This window comes from Leuciscus leuciscus (genome assembly GCF_965113295.1).
Source record: "Leuciscus leuciscus genome assembly, chromosome: 5".
Lineage (NCBI taxonomy): Eukaryota > Metazoa > Chordata > Actinopteri > Cypriniformes > Leuciscidae > Leuciscus > Leuciscus leuciscus.
The window spans coordinates 10,660,470-10,679,501 of NC_138729.1; the positions used below are offsets into that span (position 1 = coordinate 10,660,470).

The 19,032-nt window shown below is 40.7% G+C and overlaps 1 protein-coding gene across 1 annotated transcript in view; it reads left to right on the forward strand.

The window, feature by feature from the left end:
• Window positions 1–19,032, forward strand: part of drd2b (dopamine receptor D2b) — a gene marked incomplete at its 3' end in the record, with an annotated part of 147,150 nt that overhangs the window by 1,027 nt on the left and 127,091 nt on the right. The window lies entirely within an intron of this gene.

The following is a 19,032-nucleotide window of genomic DNA, read 5'->3' on the forward strand; positions in this document are numbered from 1 at the left end:
TGTTGCACATGGTATTGAGCAAATAGATGTGCGAGTACACCACAGATTAAACATTGTTTAATAAACAGTCAAGTGAAGAGCACCTTATGTGAACCCTCACATTTTTCCAAGAGGTTTTCCAGAAGGAAAAAGACACATTCGGAAGTCTGAATGTCTCTTTATTGATTTAAAATTACATAATCATTTCTTGTTAATTATCGCTATAGATTACCCACAAACATATTCTGAGATCTACCGAGCTGCCTAACCTTAGACAGTTGGCAAAGTGAGCCAATTGGCTGCCACGAATAATCTGTGCTAAATCACTTACATTCAGGTGGTGGTGTTCATGTTCATGTTCACGGAGTGCTGGTCTGTGTACAGATCATAGTAGTATTCTTTAGTACCTGCTGGTTTTAATATTCATCTCTGCAAGTGTGGAATGTGTGAAATTGACTCAGTTTGACATAAGGGTAGAAAATATGATGAATGGAATGGTCTGTCTCCACTACAAAATTGATCTCTCGGAAAAGAATGACCATGTAGCCTATTGAAGAATTCAAAGAATGCCATTAAGCGTAAAGCACACAAGAAATACTTTTATAAGGAAAAATGAAAGTGACTGAAAATTTCTGTGGAAGACTTTCTTCCCTTGGGGCTTCTTGCGTGAAGAGCCGTGGCCCTGAGAGCATTTTCTTGACATTTCCATGGAGGAAGAGGCAGACACCACAGACTGCCCTTTTGTTATTTAACAGAGCCTGTTTTTAGGAGCTTGTAGAACAGGGGGCAGTGTTTCACAAGAGCTTTCAACAAGAAAACGTTAAACCATTGAGAACAAGAAAAATAGGTAATGAACCTTATTACCGGTAATCCGTGATAGTTAGTTAAATTGATACAAAATCTTCCTGGTGTTGATGCAAGTTTCAGCTAGAATTAAAGATATAGTAACAAATTCCAGAGGCGGTTGACCATTCTGTGTATCTCCATTCCAGATGCTGGGCTCTGACTGCAACATTTAGTATTTGCTTTTTGTGCACAGACTGAAAATACACCCATGTATTTCTCTGATTTTATGAGAGGCAAGCAAATAAAAGTCTCTGATTTTATGATCTTTCTTTGGAAGTTCAGCACATTATGGTCTAAATATATTTGGTAGCAGATGGTGGGATAGACATTATTAATGCTGAACACAAGGCGTCCCTGAAATTGGTGTCTCGGAAATGTCACCACTGTGGCATTTAATGTGTTTAATGGTTACAACAGTACAACTCACAATAGGTTGCTATTTAAGCACTATAATGAAAGTGTAACAAATGTCACAGTGGGCAAGACTATGCCCTTATACCTTTATGTAATCCAGGACATGACATCTAACTCGTAGGAAGACCAAAAATAATGTATTCACTTTTGACTCAGACAAAATCTTTCATGACATTTCTAGCTTTGTTTACCTTGCTGCCCACTATGTGATTCTGCTTAATTTAGAAGACAGGGCAGAGACATAAGGGGCTTTAGACCATGAATAATGTTATGGATCATAACCATAGGCAAACTTAAATAAATACTGTCTCTAAAATGTGCATGCTTCAGCAAAAGCAGGCCCAGTTGGAAAGTCGTTCAGACATTTTTACAACTATTTTAAACCCAAAACTATGATCAGAGCCGCCTTAACCTAATGTTAGGCCCCGGGGCTGAGAGGTTTTGTAGGCCCCCCATCCCCTCAATTTAAAGAGTCTCATTTAAAAAAAGTGTAATAGCCTATCTATAGGTAATCTACATCACAAAATGCATTAGTTTCTTTCGAGACCTACAACAGTGATTTTTTAAAATATTGTTTTTCATTTTAATATTGTTATTAACATATCACTGAGCACATAAACACAAGACACTTTATTTAACAACCACACACAGCAACTACATTTCAACTTTATGCAAATGAGAAGCGATTTTCGCGAGCGACGACCAATAGGAAAGAAGCCTTTCAGTGGAGCTCAGCTCCCGTCACCGTCTCGAGTGAAATGCAGGCAAGACAGAAGAGTTCAAGGGCGATTTCACTGTTTTATATGATTTGACTGTAACTAACCACAAACATGGATATAATAAAATGATGCATGGAAAAGAAACTGTCGACAGTCTCAGTGAGTTTAATTCATACATTTATAGTTCGAGTGTTGTAGTTTTATGATGCAAGTTTAGCACTGTTGCAGTTCATTTTACAGTGCATTATGTTGACTATTCCCAGATAGCAAAATACACTCGGGCCAGATCCGGTTAGATTCTCACCTGCCGGAGATTTACCCGTCGGCCCGCTTCCTTCTGCAGCACTCGTGCCGGATGCCTTAGGGACAAGAAAATGTATTAGCCTATTTGTCAAATTCGGATGACGTTTTAGTAATTGATGACAGTATGAGTGAGTTTAATTTGTAGATTGATCGATCGTTAATCTAGTAAATGATTTAATCCCTGAACACTGCTGTGTGTAATATAAAAACACTCTCCCAACAGCATACTGTTTCTTTTGAGCTTAATTCCTAGTCAAATTAAAATGATATAGTTGTATAATATCACTTGTGGTGGTGTTTTGTATAGATGTGGCCAGACGAGCAGTCTCGCCTCATTCGCGCCGCGGGACCTCTAGACGCGCGTAAACGCGTCTTTACAACACTGAAATCACTCGCGCCAGACGCTCTATTCGCGTTTGGTGTGAACGCACCTTAACAATAACATTAGAGCGACAGCACTACCAACGCCCACAAGCGACTAGCGACATACAGCGACACAATCTGACAAGTTAAAACAATATGACCTTTTCAGCTCATCATGAACCTGAACATGGGAGGCCCCTGAACTTGGGAGGCCCCTGGGCTTCAGCCCAGGTAAGCCCGTGCATTAATGCGGCCTTGACTATGATGCACATTTCTGGAAGAAACTTCTCCAGAGTTCATGTCTAGGATGTACAGCTCTAAAGTTACATTGGAAGAAATTTTGAATACAGAATAAAGTATAATTATTATTATTATTTTAATCAAAATGTAATAATTGTTATGATAATTTAATTGCTTATTAATAATAAATGTGTCATTATTCACTGAAATCAAATACAACGCTTTTAAACACGTCAATGCAGATTTTACATCAGTGACATTTGACAAGTGGCACAGGCAGAGCGACGACTGACCAAGGTGAAGCTGGAGGGATGAGGGAGCCTGGTGGAGCCGTAAGGACGATGGTCCCAGGTTTAGCCGAGGGAGGCAGAAGCCAAGGCCATGCCGGCTGGTTGATGAGCCGAGGTGGAGCTGGAGACTGGAAGACCCTAGGCAGATCCACGAAGCAAAGTGGAGTTAGAGGAGGAGCCAAGGGACTGAAGGGAACCAGCGGAGGCGGGCCCAAGGAACTGGCTGTCATTGGTAGAGGAGGTGGAAGAGGGAGGCTGGGCGGGATCATTGGAGACGCTGGAGACTTGGAGCTGGGTAGAACCAGTCAGGGATGTAGTGGAGGCTAAACGCACGTAAATGCCGTTTGCGCACCTCCCAAAATTCGGAAATAGCGTTTACCCACCTCCAAAGTGCATTTATCCACCTCTAAATTTCACGTTATTTGAGCGGACTTTGCTTTTCCAGTGCGTGATCGCCGATCGGTACATGATTCGAGCATTTGGGCCTTAACGACAGAGCAGAACGCGCAGCGCAAACACGGAGCGGAACATTGAGCAGAGAGCGCAGCGCGCCGACACGCACACACACACACACACACACACACACACGGAACAAAGAGAACGGCGCGAACACGGAGCGGAAAAGACACGCTCGTGAAGTTACTAAAAAAGCTGCGCGAGAATGAAACCTGATCGCCGAACACGGAGGGGCGGGACGGCATATTTTCGGCCTTTTCAATAGCAGCCGCAACAGGAAATCACTAAAACGAGGCAAAAAAAAAATAAAAAGTGATTTTTTTTATTATTTTTTTTTCATTACAGGCAGCTGGTTTAATGTAGGGAGCATGTCAAAACCCAACTGTACAAGAGATTCAGAGGGAATCAAGCCTGCACCAGGTTAAAGACTTTTCCCTCTACAGGGAAACACTGAGAGTCATCATTAATCACCCCATCAAGATCGGTCAGAAATCTTGGAGTAACGTTTGATGACCAGCTGACCTTCACAGATCACATTTCAAAGATAGCTCGATCATGCAGGTTTGCACTGCACAACATCAGGAAGATCAGGCCTTTCCTAACTGAGCATGCAACACAACTTATCGTCCAGGCCCTGGTCATCTCTAGGCTTGACTACTGCAATGCTCTTCTGGCTGGACTTCCAGCATGTGCAACCAAACCCATACAGATGATCCAGAATGCTGCAGCTCGTCTTGTCTTCAACGAGCCCAAGAGGGCCCACGTCACTCCTCTGTTCATCTCTCTGCACTGGCTACCTCTCGCTGCTCGCATCAAGTTCAAGGCACTGACGCTTGCTTACAGAACTATCACAGGCTCAGCTCCCTCCTACTTTCACTCACTCCTACGAGTCTACATCCCTACCAGACACCTACGATCGGTCAACGAGCGACGTCTCGTGGTTCCATCACAGAAAGCCACAAAATCACTTTCCAGAACATTCTCATTCACAGTTCCATGCTGGTGGAACGCTCTCCCCACCCTCATCCGGAACACAGAATCCCTGACAACATTCAAAAGACAGCTGAAAACCAATCTCTTCCGTGAGCACTTAACCTCATAGAAAAAAAAAAAAAAAAGAAAAAAAAATTCCTTTCCCCTTTGAAACATCACTTATCAGGCTTATGCTACTCTGAATAATTCCTGAACTTCGTATTTTGAGCACTTCTTGCGTTGTTGTTGCTTTTGCCTCTTTATGATGACTCGCTGAATTGTGTCCTAATTTGTAAGTCGCTTTGGATAAAGGCGTCTGCTAAATGACTAAATGTAAAGGTAAATGCAAATGATCCACGTTTTTCTGACATATTATAGACCAAACAACTAATCGATTAATCGAGAAAATATTCAACAGATTAATCGACTATGAAAATAATCCCAAATCCTTAATCCTTTATCATTATGTACAAGTGCATTGCATTGGAAGCCCTGGATATAAGCCTCCCTCTCTATCTTTCTTCAATATTTTTGTTCTCTCTGTTTTGTCATTTAGTAAACTTTATAGATTTCAACCATATTATTCCTTCTTGAGTCTCTTTAACAAGAACTTAGATTAATGTAGGAATTGAATAGTGATTGTGTGACCTATGATGAGGGAACAACCAGTGATACCCTTGGTAGTACCATCAAATGATAGCCTATAGCGATGTCATCAGGATACACATACACCGGTAGGCAGTGGCCCACCTTACCGGGTGACCACGTCGTGGTCCACCAGAATTTATAGTTTACCCACCTCTTTTTTTACCACTACACCTCTGGAACCAGTGGAGACACAGAAGACTTGGAGCTGGGCAGGACCAGTGGATACACAGTTGACTTGGAACTGGGTGGAACCAGCAGAGACCAGGAACCAGGAGACTACAGGGATAATCTTCTTCCAAATCCTCATAAAAAATGACAAAGGCCAGCTTCAGCTCACCCTCAGCGGCGGGAGTGTGGGTGGGGCTTCCACTAGCACACCCACTGGTACTGACGATGTTGCCGGCTCTCACACCTGGTCAGACTCTTGTTTGTGCCCTGGCTCCTGGGCGATGATCATCTAAGTCTTTGTTTCTAGTACTGGTATTGCGGCAGTCTTAGGCTCCGTGTCTGCGGTGGGCTCAGGTGTTTTGTCTGTTAGAACAAAAGGAAGGTGGCGGCTTGCTGGGCTCTGGGTCCGGAGTGGGGCAGGTGATGTCCTCCTCAGCGGGGCAAATGAACGGGGACCTGTTTTTCACCAGCACCCACTCCACATACACAGCAAAATCCCACAAGGACCATTCACAATCATGCCTTGGACAGCTCACTTAGGCTGGTGTGGAAAAATATGCAAAGCAAGTGGTCCGGATAGTGGGTAAGGCATGCCAGATCTAAAAAGTTCCCTGTGTGGTCCTCAAGTGAGTGCTATCCTTGCTCCAAACAGAGCAACTGGACAGCTGGTAAGTCCATTGTTTTTTAAAGAAAAAACACGGCAGAAATTTGTAGCCTCTGTGTTCTGTAATGAAGTGTGACTGTAATGAGCACACAATGATCAGAGAATTTAACAAACAAAGTCTTTAATGAATAAATCCAAAAGGAACATTTTAATTTAAGTGTTCTGAAGAAACATGATTACTTTATATGATTTAACAGGTTTAGGCTTAGGCACATTCATAGAGCACATGAAGGCCTGGTTTCACAGACAGACAGAGATTAAGCCAGGAGTAGGCCTTAGTTAAATTAAGACATTTAAGTAGCTTGTATACATGTGCCTTAGAAAAAAGAAAAAAAAGAAGGAAAAAAAAAACATTACTGGTGATCATCTTGAGACAAAACAATATTTTAAGATATGTCAGTGCAAGTTGCTTTCAGTTAAGACATATCAAACATGCATTTTAGTCTGGGACTAGATTTAAGCATTGTCTGTGAAACCGGGCACAAATATGGTTAACAGAAACTCAAACGTGTATGCTTGACACTAAAGAACAAATTTTATTGATTTTTGTGAAATGAAAGTCTTTTGAATAGCATGAGAGAGAATTAATTTTTATTTCTAAGGGTCAACAAATTCTGTCATTATTTACTCACTCTCATGTTGAGTAAACATTATTTATTTTTATTTTTTCACTTTGTATGGTGTCATTGGGATTTAGCCACACTTAAAAAACACGGTAACATCTAAATTAACTGATTTTATTCAAGTCAAAATCAGGTAGATATAGCTCTTTAAAGTAACAAATGTAGGTTACCACATTTTGCAGTGCATTACATTACATCAAGTTGTTTGGTCTTCTGGTAAGTTAGAAAGCACTGATCACATTTAGCTATGACCTTTAACTAACAAACTTGACAAACAAAAGAAAAATGCTTCATATATATGTGTCCACTAAAGACTTGATTAATGGCTCACATCTGTTACATGTTAATGGCATGTAGCTAATTACCGCAGGTCGCATTCATCATCATGTCCTCATGTTTTTAATATGGATGAACTTTACACACTGCCTGCCCTGGATAAATAAATTCTGCCTTTGGCCTTGATGATTTAACATGCTGTACAAAATTGTCTAAAACGGCCTTCAATATATCAGGTTGCTCTAGTGTCAGCCAACTGTTGTATTAAAATCTCCCTAAAACACTGGCCAGGAAGCCATCAGGGGTGTTCCAACCCCACATCATCATCAACCGTTTCATGCCGCTTCCCATACTGCCATGGCAGGAGTGCTCTTGCTTGACCCTTGAGGCTTGGAGACACCCTCCTATATTGGAAACAGGCACGGGCTGCTCAAGACATGGTTGTTAGGAGACAGCATGGGCTTACAGTCCTAATGAGCTCATCTGAGGCTTGTTATGGTGCTTCTCCGCTGCTGCTCTCCAAGAAGCAGACGTTTCCACTGTTTCCCTAATGGTTGCTTCAGAATGAGTGAGTGCTGGAACAGACATAACTGGAACACTGGAATAATGTGGGTTTGACACACGATAGTTTCGTCGATGTTATCTAACAAACGTTGCTCTGTGTGTTTATTTAATTCAGATTATGTGGAGAAGCGACTTTGTTCTAGTAAACCTTTGATTACCCGAGGGTGGAGCAGACACTCCAGACTGTGGCCTTTGGAATCAATTTATTTTTAATTTTTCATCATGAAATGCCAGAGTAGTAATTTTAGACCAAAGCATAAAAATGTAATCACAAATCCTTGAAAGTGAATTTTCAATTATGTCAAAAGAAAATGAGTTTTCATTGCATATTGTTGTTTGTTTGTTTGTTCGAGCTCAGAATATTATTATTGATGAGTTTTTGTATCAAACGCAAACTTTTCTTTAAAATTGAGTCTACAAGGATTTTACAAGGATTTTTTTTCTTTCTGTGGAAATCTGCGCTTAGATTTTTCCACATTTGTCAAATCTCTTGACACACTGTATGGAATTACGTCAAGGTCAATTTGGGCCTATAGTTATAGTAAATAGTTTCATGATGGAAATCTTTTCTCTACAGGGTTCACAAACACACCATAGCAATTGCAATGTACATTTTTATACATAAGAAAATACCTCCTGTTTTTCCGCGTAAATGAATGTTTCAGTACGGTAAAACAACATTTGCATACATTTGAATGTGACTGTGATCGTCTCTCTCTCTCTCTCTCTCTCTCTCTCTCTCTCTCTCAAAAAAGAAAAAGTTTAACCATACTGTACCTTCCACAAAAATAGAGTTATTACAGCCAGTGTTACTACTGTAAAATCATAAAATTTAATATGAGATATGGTTCAAGCAGTGTTATTTTATTTTATTATTATTATTTCTGTGATTTTAATATTTTAGTTTTTTTCACAATGTGTGTTCATCTGAAATATAAATAGGTTTAATCATTAAATGCTTTTCCTGGGGCTCAACCAATGTTATCTGTAATGTATAGCTGTTATAGACATTGAATAACCCTTAAAAGCATTGTTTAAAGATATTTTTGCATTACAAGATATTAGATCAAAATCTGTGTTTTTAAAACATTCATATTGCCTTACCTTTCTGCACAACAATTGATGGTACCCAAAGGTAATATAAATATATATATATATATATATATATATATATATTGCACTATATTATTACTGCATAATGACCATTATCATAATTTTGTGATTCCAACAGCTTGTTTCAGTGGGGGAAAAAAAAAAGAGATATATTTTTAACCTCTATATCAAGGCTGGAGTGATTCCAAGCACTACCTTTTTCTGTCCTAGTAACTTAATCCAGCAAGGACATTCAGGGGAAATGGCATGGTCAATGTTTTTTTGTTTTTTTTAAACACTGCTGCCCATACAGTATTAAATGGAAGTTTTTAAACTTAGAGATTAAGAAAATTGTTTATTGATTTGGACTTTTCAGTACTGATAGTCCCTGTTTATCTATCTGACTGGACTCTTTAGATTACATTTACAATCTAAAGTTTAGAAGGTCAGTTGTACAGTTATAGAAATATAGTTTGGTATATGACTTAGGGCTGATTGTTCTTTAGTTTATGTAACCGGTCCTACTCGACCTGCCCCGAGCAGGATTTGAACTGTGGTCTTTGGTGTGGGCGCTCTAAAGACCGCAGCCTCTAGCATCAGTTGCTAGAGCACCACTTTAGATCGGGGAGTGAGGTTTACACGCACAGCTCTTACTGGGCTACGACAGATACACTCACTCCCCTAAACCTTACTTCCATCTGGGTCACGACACAAAATGTAACCCATCCTACTCGACCCGCTCTGGGGTGCGTTTCCCGAAAGCATCGTTAGCCAACTGTGGTCGCAAGTTCCGTCGTTATCAGCATAGTTCAACGATTTGGTGTTTCCCGAAACCATCGTTCCAACGAACGTTCGCAAACAGCATCGCAAACTTGTGTGGTTGGAACGACAGCTCTCGAGCTGTGGTTAGAAGCATAGTTTCTAGTTTACATGAGATGTAGACTGAATAAATACTTATCTTTAGCAAAATAAGCAAGCTGACATTCAGTACAACCCGTGTTATTTATTTAGAATACATACAAATGTAATTTACGACTTTTAGTTTGTCAAGAGATTTAAAGCACCGTTTTTGAAGACTGCGCATGTGCGAACGTGCGAACGTGCTCTACTATGTAAGAACAAGCCAAATATTGAGTCTGGTAATAAAGCAAAATAACTGAGAAAAATTAGAAATGGTCTTCAGATGCCATGTCTGTAACTTATATGACAAAATCTAGCGTTAATTCGATCTCAAACAGATTAATTAAAATAAGTTATTAGTCCACCACGTGTGAGACGTCATAAACCAACGTGGTTGAACGATACTTTGCAACATACGGTTTCGGGAAACAGTCGTGACTAGCTAGTTGATTTCTCCAACTATGCATCGAACTATGGTAGTTAAGCAGCGAGCTATATGTGATGCGATCTGGGAAAACCCACCACATGGTGAAATTTGACCTATTACAGGTTTTGGTATCATATGGACGCTGGTATCAAGCCCTTTCCAAATCTGTTTTTATTTTTATCATAGCTTGTTGGTAGCAAAAGTTATGTTTATCTGAAGTCGGCCGATCGCTATGATTTTCTGGAACGGAATTTTGAGAAAAACAGGTTTAATAACTGTCACCGTCGGGACGCTTGGCACTCTTTTTTTTAAACAGGATTGGCACGAAATGCGCACTAATACACATTCACCGTACATGTTATGTGGTTTATTTTATAGGTAAACTCTCTTTGTAGTGTTAAGAGACGGACAGGTGTATGGGATATACGGCGGGTTTTTATTTTATTTTATTTTTTTACCTCTGCCGTGTGTTAGAGAAAATGGTCGCATAGAATGCATTAGAGAAAGAGAGTATTTTCATCTTGACACTATCGCTGTTTTTCTGCACTAAACAAGGGAATTTTGCCGAGACATTTTCAGAAATAAAAGAAAAGATGTTATAGAATAATAATTTAATGAAAAAAAATTTTGGGACAAAAAACTGACATTCAAACTATTTTGGAATTTACAGAAAATGGCCCAGCGCGACATCCGACGGGTTTTCCCAGATCGCATCACATATAGTTGTACGGGAAACGCACCCCTGAGCGGGATTCAAACCGTGGTCATGGTGTGGGAGACAAGCGTTCTAACAAGGCGGCTAAAGACTGCAGCCTCTAGCGTCAGTCGCTAGAGCGCCTCTTGAAATCAGGGGAGAGAGGTTTACACGCACAGCTCTTACTGTCCTACGACAGGTCCATTTAGTTTGACAAAATATATGCTTTATTATTTATTTATTTTTTGCATGTAAATATCATGGCACAATTACCATAATTATAATCTCATACTTCCAACAGCTTGTTCAATAAAAATCCATTTACATTAACCCTCTGTGTCGAGGTTGCTGGGGTGCATCTGGCAGTTTCTCAACCATTTTGGAAAACAATTCACTTCAAGATCACATGAAAGCAGAGAACTGGAGAGTCATTATGTCTGTGTAACGTGCAGGGTCAGCAAGGGTGACGTCTCTTATATTGAATCAAACTGACTGTTTGTAGTTAAATGTTAGGATTTCCACCTTTTCACACAGGTCACTTTGCTTCATTTTATGTTCAGCTACAGCTCCATGTTAAACTGTAGCAGCGAAAGGAGAAATTCAGAATATGTCTTTGGGATGAATTCTATAATTAACCATCCAGCAATATGAATGCAGCCATACTTCCATGTATTGTAAATGGCCATAGGTAAGATTTAATTTGATGGAGGAGCAGGTGGTTTTTCAAATTAATTTTCAATATCAATTGGTTGAAAGGACCCATCTTCAATATCCATTTCTCTAGTTTCTCATCATATATTACTAGTGGTAAGGGTGCAATATATTGTATCTTTCTCTTAAAATATAAGACCTCCTCCCACTTTTTTTTTTCTTTTTCTAGGTTGCTTTTGAAGTCTGCATGTTTTTTTAGAGCTGTACTTCATCCATATGTGTTTCTTTTTTGTGCGTGGAGATTTAGATTGAATTCATATATCTCTGTGTTTGTGTGTTTGAAGCACAAAGTGTATCAGCTAAACGCTGGAAAAACCACTCCCTATCCTTCATCAAGGTTTAGCACCTGCAGAATTATCCTTTCTGTGTATCTCGATACGGTGAATTTTGCCTTGTCATTTCAATTGGGAAAGACTGCCAGTCAAGAGCCTTAAACATTGAATGTACTGGTAACTTAATCCACCTAGGACATACAGGGGAAAATGGTGCTGTTAGTTGGTTTTCAGAAACACTTTGCTTACTGTACAGCATTTATACGGGTGTTTTTATACTCAAAGATTTAAAAAAAAAATGCTTATTGATTTTGCAGTACTGATAGCCTTCATTTATATCTAGCCTTATAGAAAACTGAAATGTACTGTAGATAGAAAAATTCAGAAGTGATCCTCCCTAAGATTCATATTGAATAAGTAGATGCAAATTAATGACAAACATCTTTGAAAAAAAAGCATGTTGAACTGCACAAAAAAAAAAAAAAAAACCTTTACAAAACAACAACTATGCATTAACAGTGCAGAAAAGAAGAAGATATTTTGAAGAAGATATTTTTTTAGAGCATACAACTAAAGTCAGTGGGATACTTTGCTTTGCTTAGGAGACCACTAGACAATTTGGAATGCACACAATACACTGAATAATTAAATACAATAACCAGAGCTTTGTACTTGATACTATAATACTGAATCTTGAGGTAGACCCAGTGCATTCTAGATATCCAGTGATATAGAACCTGACAGTGTCAACTCTGGTATAACTTAAGGCACTATGAAATGTCCAGAGTCAAGGTTAATCTGTTTGGTGACCTTCCATATAAGGACACATTCTTGTTGAGGTAAAAGGTTGTGTGTCAGACAAGGTGATACATTTCATAATGCAGCTTGCTTTTATATACTACATACTATTAATTACTTAAATACATTTCTGCAGGTACAAATTGCTACAGTTTCTATGTGAAGTGTTCACTAGTGGTGCTGAAAACTGAAGTTTACTCCAATCAAGATTAGACTCCAATCTGTTACTCACAAAAAGCTATCATATGGATTCAGAATACCTGGAAATAGCACACAAGTCATTTGAAAAAGAGCAGCCCGAGGGTGAGCTGTATACATATGTTGTTGTGAACTTTTTAAGGGCTTCCTATAACTGTACAAATGGAGCATAGCACTACCAACAACATGGTCATGACATCGACTCCCAGATCGCATAGAATGAAACTTGAATGCTCTGTAAGTGGCTTAAATGCATCAGAAAATGCTGCACTCTCCTCTGAGGTTGAATTTTGGATCTAAAATTAGATTTGAATCCAGGTGGATAGGTTTAAGGTTATGGGGCCAAGCTTAGATAGATAGATAGATAGATAGATAGATAGATAGATAGATAGACATTAATGTATAATTAATTTTAAAGTGACGATTGTAATGACTATGGTAACTATGACATCTATAAAATTAATATTGCATTACTCATTTGTTCCTGTGTAGTTATTCCTTAATGATGGAACAGTATTCTAAAGTGTTACTGGATCAGCTTTTTAAAATCTTATTAAAGCCTCATTTTGAAACTCATCTGTGTACAGCAATTTATACATATGGCAACCTATTTCAGGTTTTGTAAAAATGTATATGAATGAATGAATGAAAGAATGAATGAATGAAAGTTGCTTTAGAGATTTATTTTTTGCTGACAGCTTCCCACCTTGTCTTGAGTAACAGCTTGAATGGCTGTTAGATAGAAAATGAAACATTGTCTGAAGAATGTCTCGGTTGAATGGAGTTGTTACATTATTGAATGGTTATGATTTCTAGCATGTCATTCTACACCCAATATACATTTGAAGATTAGTTGTTCATGCTTCCCTTTAGTATTTATCATCTTGGTCTGGTAATTTAAGACTGGGAAAAAGTGTAATGCTCCTCCTGTGAAACAGACATTACAGACATTGTCAGTGAATTGGCTGCCTGAATATATTTGTGCTAAATTACCTGGCTATAGCTTTTAAAGGGAAGATTGCCTCTTGGTTAAATATATAAGGTGTGATGCTTTGTGGTGGTACATTACTTTAAGTACTCTCTTTACTCTGGCCCTCCTTCACTCCGCCATGGAATTAGGTGTGTGCCGGAACAGGGAGTCATGGTGGAAAGTGTACTGTTAGCGGTGGGACAACAACAAATCGGTTGTAAAAGTATATCATCGGCATCAAGGATGAACAAAGCGGTAGTGGTCTTTCTAACAGAGGAGCAACTTCTTGCAAAACTTATCAAAAGTGGTGTCGTGATTAATGGAAGGTTTTGTCCAATATTTCCACCGGCAACGTTAACATCTAAGGTAATTATCTCGAATGTGCCGCCCTTTATCCCTGATGAAGTTATTGAGAGAGAACTCATTAGGTTCGGAAGAATCGCCAGCCCGACACTGGGTTGTAAAAGTTCTGAATTAAAACATGTTATGTCGTTTCGAAAACCAGTTTTCATGTGTTTGAAAGAGCCAACGCTGGATATATAGTTTCGCGTTTCGCAATGAAGGTAAGACGTTGGTTTAAGCTTCAACTGTTGGATTGAAATGTTTTGAATGTGGTGACGTTGATCACAAACAGTTCACTTGTTCTCATAAAGTTCAAGTGAATACTAATGAGGAGAACAATGTTGACAAGGTAACGTTAGAATGTGGAGAGAATGAGTTTTGTTGGAGAGAATACTCAAATTAAATTAACTGAAACAGTGACTGAGCAGGCTATAGCTGAAGTACATGAGTGTGATAATGAAGGGATTGAGGTTCAGGAAATTGTTGTACAAGATGAAAATCAGTCTGTAGAAGTACACGATAATATTGATGAGAATGTTTTGAGTTCTGAGATTGCGAGTACAAGTGGAGTTGGGATGCTTACGTATGAGAAAATGCAAAATACTGTGGTAGGCTTACTAGAGGATGAAAGTAAAGTAGAAATGAGGGATGATTATACATTATCTCAAATGTCAGGTGTTTCTGAAACGTCAAAATGATTTTCTGGATATAAGACATTTATGGAGGAATGGTAGAAAATAGAGATTTTTTTCCGGACAATGAAAAATTTGTGAAATCAGTGGTCAAATTGCAGCGAACTGTTGGAATGGATGAATTGAATGAAAAAAAGAGGTTTTGATTCAGGGAAAATGCTTACAAAACTAAGAAAGCGTAAAGGCGCATCTTCAAACAAATAGAAAAATGAGTCCGCTGCACTGGGTGTTCCCTTTCGAAAGGGAATTCGCACTGCGTCAAAACGCATTGGGGAATGCTTCAGGCGTGACAGGTGTCTGAAACTGCTATTGAATCACGGCAATCCTATTGACCTGCGACAGCCCATGATGTCATCATCGTGCAACCCGGAAGTATAAAAGGGGCGCCTTGCAAACATAACATTAAACTTTTTCGTCTTCAGGGACTGTTCTGTTTGTAAACGCTGAAGGATTGTTTTCAGAAGTGTGCTGACCCGTGGCCAAGATATTTGACACTGGGTGACACACATGAACTGTGCTTTTTATGTCTGGGTGAAGAGCACGCACAGGCGGTTCTCGAGGGAGCCGCCTTTGCAAGCTGTGAGCGTTTTTCTCTGAGAACGCTCCACTCTCGTCAGGCATTCTTCTCGAGTGAGGAGGGCTCAGCATCTGGACCTTGTGGTTCAGGTCCTGCTCGTGCTGAGGCAGAGCAGCAACTTGCATCATGGGGTTCCCAGAAGGACCTCGCCGATTGCCTTGAGATGGGTGTAAACCTCTCAGACGATTCAGTGGCTGACGAAGGTGAGTTGCAGGTGGATGAGGAAGACTATTCTCCTACTGTTCCTGCAGAAAGTGCTCTTCAGGACGAGCAGGAGATGGCTGATGAGGGTGATAATCAGGTAGATCCTGAACACTCTCAGCCACCCTGCCCCATGAATGGTGAGCTGGTGGATGTTACGGAACACGCCGCTTGCAGGCTGCAACTGCCGTGACGGCGCGTTAGGGGATAGACCGCTCGCGGCAGGCTTGACGATCGGTTTCTCCCCGACCATAGACCACCAGCTCAGGCGAGCTGATCTTCACACAGAGATCGAGAGGGCATGGAAGAACCAATACTTTGCCCTGATCCACCGACATTAGTCGATGCCACCTATTGAAGAGACGTTTGCAAACTATCTCATGTCTGGGCAGGCGTCGACACTGAGACCTCCAAACCTGCCATCCAAAACACTGAAGACTACAGCACGTTTGAATGGCAGAGCATACACGGTAGCGGGTCAGGCCGGTGCTGCCCTGCACAACATGGCAGTGTTGCAGGCGTACCAGGCTGACCTTCTGGGGGATCTCGACCAGGGGGTAGGGATGTCCGCTGAGGCTGTTGCTGAGCTGCGGCACACCACAGATCTTGCTCTCCGGGCCACTAAACATACTGCCGCCGCGATCGGTCCATGGAGGAGCAGGTCGCAGAAGATGCGTGACTCCCGCAAGAAGAGGGACCTGTGGTAGAGCTTAGATTCTCTGCCTGGGCCGATATTTCCTACCACTATCCTCAGGCTGATAGTAGATATATATATTTTTTATTTTTTTAAACATTATTGTTTTAAACCTTGTTGAATTATATCAGAGTAGCCTAGTAGGCCTACTCCTCCTAGGCCATCCAAAGTTCATTCTTGTTAATTTTCTGTGTTCATCATTATTCACGTTTTTTTTTTCTTTTTTTTCTTTTTTTTCGTTTCTTCATTCGGATCCATTTGCGATCCATTCCATTCTGAATAAACAAACAACGCAGTTTACATGTTTCGTCCTTGTTGCATTATTCATTAAGATACTAATTTATAAATGGACACACAATTATCCGTGAACTTGATAAATGTTGCAGATATGTTTTACTATGCACAAACAAATGCCTTTCAACTTATGTGTGCAAAATTCAGAATTAAATGAATGTGCAGAAATTTTTACAAATAGAGAGACTGTAGGCCTACTATACGCGATGTAGCCATTAAATAAGCGCATTTAGTTTCATATTTGTTAAAATATTATAATGTTGTTTTTTTCATCTATGTTGATTATGGAGTGGGTCAGGAGACATGGAGACATGGATGTTGAGACATGGAGTGGGTCAGACATGATTTTGACGACTTCTTAATGAAGTGGTCAAAATCATGTCTGACCCACTCCATATTTCCCGATATATTGCGCATCCTATCTTACTCATGATGTTCACTTTTTATAATCAACATAGATGGAAAAAAATAACATTATAATATTTTAACAAATATGATTTGTTTTGTAGAAATCCTTTCTTTAAAGTGAATTTAAAGGCGGCGGCACACGCTTAGCTGCGACGACACAGCCTGTCAGTCTTTTGTTTGTTTGTTTTCCGTCGTGTTTTGTCATGTCTCGTGTCCTTATGTTAAGCAGCTCAGGCAAAAAGCTTGACCTGGGCAGGATTATTGTTTTGACATTGTTAATCATATGGCTACTGGATAATTGCGAGGCTTTACGACCAGGAATTAGCGGCTATGTTCCACTCACCTATGGCCGTGATGAGCTTCTCCAACTACGTTCCTCCTCGCACTGCCTCCAGAAGCCAAAAGTCAACCTACCACGCGAACTTCGACCAAGAAAACGGGGAAGGAGAGGTGGGGTACGTACCAGGCTGAGGAAACGTCCTTTCCGACCCCCACTCCCCACCATCGTTTTGGCAAACGTCCGCTCCCTCCGAAACAAAATGGATTTGCTGCATGCCAAGTGCCAGTTTGACAGGACCTTCAGGGATGCCTGTGTCATCGCCCTGACAGAAACCTGGCTGGACGGGACCATCACGGACTCTGAGGTCAGTCTTGATAACTTTACCATCCTGCGGGCTGACAGGACAAGCAAGTCCGGTAAAACTAAAGGTGGTGGTGTCTGCATCTTCGTTAATAAGCGATGGTGTGTTAACATCAAGACTCACCGCACAATCTGCACACCCGATGTAGAATTGTTGACTCTGTCTCTACGGCCTTTTTACCTCCCGAGGGAATTCCCGTGCGTGGTGATCAGCTGTGTTTATATCTCCCCAAATGCTAACATCCGGGTGGCAGCGGAGCTACTAGCAGAGGATGCTAGCTCTATGATGGCTAAGTATCCGGATGCTCTGCTCTTCATAATGGGTGATTTTAACAATTGTAGACTGGACTGTGTTATGCCATCTTTGCACCAGTATGTGGACATTCCCACGAGGAAGCACAACACCCTGGATTTATGATACGGCAACATCTTTGATGCGTTTGGTGTCCAAGCACATCCTCCACTCGGCTACTCCGACCACAATGTTATTGTTTTGCTTCCGCATTACAAGTCGGAACTGAAACGCGCTAAACCCACCATCCATAACGCCGCAATCTGGTCGGAGGATGCAATTGCACAGCTGCAGGGATCCCTAGCGTGTACGGATTGGGATATTTTTCAAGGAGATTTGGAGCACAGGATTCTGGTAATCACAGATTACATAAAATTCTGCATATCATCCACTATACCTACAAGGACATTTAAGAAGTACCCCAACTCCAATCCCTGGATTACATCACACATTAAAATTACAATGAAAGAAAGGCTCAAAGCCTTCCAGCGTAAGGGGAACACTGTCAACACACTAAACAGACAGATTAAAAATGGCATAACCAAGGCCAAACTCAGGTATAAAGACAAGATTGAACAGGAGTTCAGCTGTATGAACACCGGACAGGCTTACCAGAAAATTAAAGTACTTACTGGTCAAGCATCTAACACCGGGCACAGCATAACAACTAATCCTGCCACTTCTGCTGACTCTCTGAACTCTTACTTTACACGCTTTGATACCGTTGACCACTCTGCTCTCTGTGATGAGCTGCTCAGTGCCCTGCCACTAGACCCCCCATCTCGGCCTCTGTTTACAGTGGAGGATGTACGCCAGCAGTTGAGCAGGTGTAAAATGGGCAAGGCACCAGGTCCAGATGGCATCCCAGCCAGGGTGCTTAAGCTGTGTGCTATGGAGTTGTCTCCAATACTACACACTATTTTCTGGGACTCTTTCAGGTCGGCACACATCCCCACAGCCTGGAAAACCTCCACGATCATCCCGGTCCCAAAGAAGCCTCGTCCATCTGAGCCACATCACTATAGACCAATTGCACTTACCTCCATCATGATGAAGTGCCTGGAAAAGCTCATCCTTCACTCCATCCTCCTGTCACAATTGACTGACATAAAGTGTCAAAGGTGGGTGTTGAACCAGGGTCTCCCAGTCAGAGAAAGACATTACAGTAACAGAGATTGTTTTGGCTTTACAGCAGCTCTAGGATAAAGTTATTGTCCAGCTAAAGTTAGTTTTGATTGATTGATTCACTTCCGTTGCGAAGATCATTAGTTATTAACTTAGGGGCTGCTAACACGAGACCGTTCT